Here is a 2,511-nt window from a genome sequence, read left to right as displayed (position 1 = left end):
GTGACAGTAAATGTATTGGTAAAAAAAGAACGTGTATCCAATAATTAGAGTAAACAGATGTGGAAAAATAGAAGAGACTGAAAAAATACTGCCTGAAACCACCAATATCTTTGAAACATTTCACAATGAGAAGTAAAAGAGAACTGAGAAAATGAAAAATTTGGCTGTAAATGACAGGAGAGAATCAGAGAAATAACTGGAATAGTGTAAGAGAACCTGAGAGGGACAATTTTGTTGTAGTTTTTTTTTTTTTTTAGGCGAGGCAACCGTTGGTTGACCTCACAGATTGCAAGGATTTTGTCAGTTTGTAATCCCTTATTTTTTACGCCTACAGCACCTGGTCTTCCTAGGTGGTCTCCCATCTAGGTACTAACCAGGCCCTACCCTGTTTAGCTTCCTAGATCAGATAAGATCGGGCATGTTCAGGGTGGCATGACCATAGACTGTTTTGTTGTAGTTTGAAAATCCTTGAAAGCTAAAGTAAATTATTTGAATAATAGGAAGAATTTGGATATAAAAATAAAACAGAGTGAGGACGTGAGTGAGGAAGAGAGAAAGCATTTCAACCAAGTTCCTAAAGGGTAATAATAAACACATAATACAAATTCCAATTTATATTAAGAATAAATAAACTTTAAGAACAAATAAATCAATGTATAGTCTTCCCCTGCAATATAAGTAGGAAAAGGAGAATACAGTGGATTTCAAATATGTGTATATATAGAACTGCATTCCCAAATCCATCCTGGAGAGGAGGTTTGACAAGATATTAACAATGGATAAAGTTAATGCTAGGTGAAGAACATAGATCTGATCATTGCATTACTCTTTAAACTTTGATATAGTTTGAAATTTTTCTGAATAAAAAATGAAAAGTAAGTTTACAACAATGCTTCATATATGCTATTTTAAATTTTATAATGATAATATAGTGTTTTGCTATTGAATCTACATTTACTTCTAATAAGCACTTAATGACCAAAATAACTTGTGAGTATAGTCCAGTAGTTCCCTATCACCAATTCTATTTCATTATTAATAATAATATTTTAAATATAGTTTCAATTTCAAAATGCTTGTGACAATTTATACAGTGTGTAATTCAGGTCCTCAGTAGTTCCTCTCAGTTACACACACACACACACACACACACACACACACACACACAGGATAGTGAATTGAAAAATATTACACAATTTTTCACCATTTTCCACCTCTAATCTCTAATAGAAACTACAAACAAAGTTCAATACCTTAACACAGTACATTTAAAACTACTCGTCCAGGAAAAAGGAGCCGCTGCAGGTTCTGAAGCAAAGCACTGGGGCAGCAAGGCTGAAAACATACATATTTGCTTTCTATTTGTACTAGTCGGAAGGCACAATCTTGAATATCCTCTCTTAATATCACATATTGAGTGAGCAACAAAATGGCCAGGGAACCAGAACTTTTACTTCATCTGAGTGAGGAGAAGTTCTATAAATGATTACTAAAAAGAAACAGGAAAATGTAACTTCTAAATATGGAAACCCTATATTCACATAATCAATTGCTCAAATGATTTTAAAAAAATAAGCATGTCCCTAGCAGAATAGAGACAGCAACAACTATGAAGATGAAAACTCCTAAACATCAACAATTAATTAAGAAAACAAAAAAGACAAAAATACACATTTTATGCAAGACGAAAAAAGAATGAATTAACAATACACAAAAATATACTTAATTTATTTTAAGAAAATACATATTAAACATTAATGAGATATTTTTATACTAAATTTTTTATTGAATTTATTGAGATGACATTGGTTAATAAAATTATATAGCTTTCAAGAGTACAATTCAATAAGATGTCATACATATATTGCACTGAGATATTTTATACTCAAACAAATATGAAAACAAAATATCTTATAATCCTAAACATTAATAAAGATATAGAACAAGAAAAAAAATATGTATATTTATCAGTGGTAGGTCTGTAAATTGCTACTACTTATTTGGTACCAATTAAATAATAATTTGGCATTATTCATTGAAATTGAATGGGTAAATATCCTCAACAGCCATTTCACTTCTGGGTATATGAAAAAGATAGCCATAAGCCCACCAGGAAGAGTATATCATGACACATCAAACAAACAAACAAACAATAAACTAGAATCAACTTATTATAAGAAATGATGACTGACAAATTTGGTTTATGATGAAATATTACACTATAGTAAAAATTAATGAAATATAACTACATGCATCACATGTGTAAACCATACATTTGGATAGACCATCAAAGAACAATGCGGATTATTTAAAGAAGTCAAAGAATGTACATAGTATAATTTCATTTCCATAAAGTTTAAATACATGCAAGACCACAAAGGAAAGGAAGAAAATGATAACATTCAGGATGATGGTTACCATTGGATAGGAGAAAGAAGAGATACAAAATAGTAGTCAAGGGTCTTCACAGGTATCGAAATATTCAAGTTTTTAATCTGGCTGTGATATGAT

At 30.7% G+C, this 2,511-nt stretch overlaps 1 pseudogene; it reads right to left on the bottom strand.

The window, feature by feature from the left end:
* Nucleotides 1-325: 325 nt before the first annotated feature.
* LOC111740136 lies at nt 326-444 on the bottom strand (annotated as a pseudogene).
* Nucleotides 445-2,511: the final 2,067 nt, after the last annotated feature.

The sequence above is a fragment of the Pteropus vampyrus genome, unplaced genomic scaffold (genome assembly GCF_000151845.1).
Source record: "Pteropus vampyrus isolate Shadow unplaced genomic scaffold, Pvam_2.0 Scaffold58, whole genome shotgun sequence".
Classification (NCBI taxonomy): domain Eukaryota; kingdom Metazoa; phylum Chordata; class Mammalia; order Chiroptera; family Pteropodidae; genus Pteropus; species Pteropus vampyrus.
The sequence above is the reverse complement of the archived record's forward strand: the minus strand, read 5'-3'. Positions and strand labels throughout refer to the sequence as shown.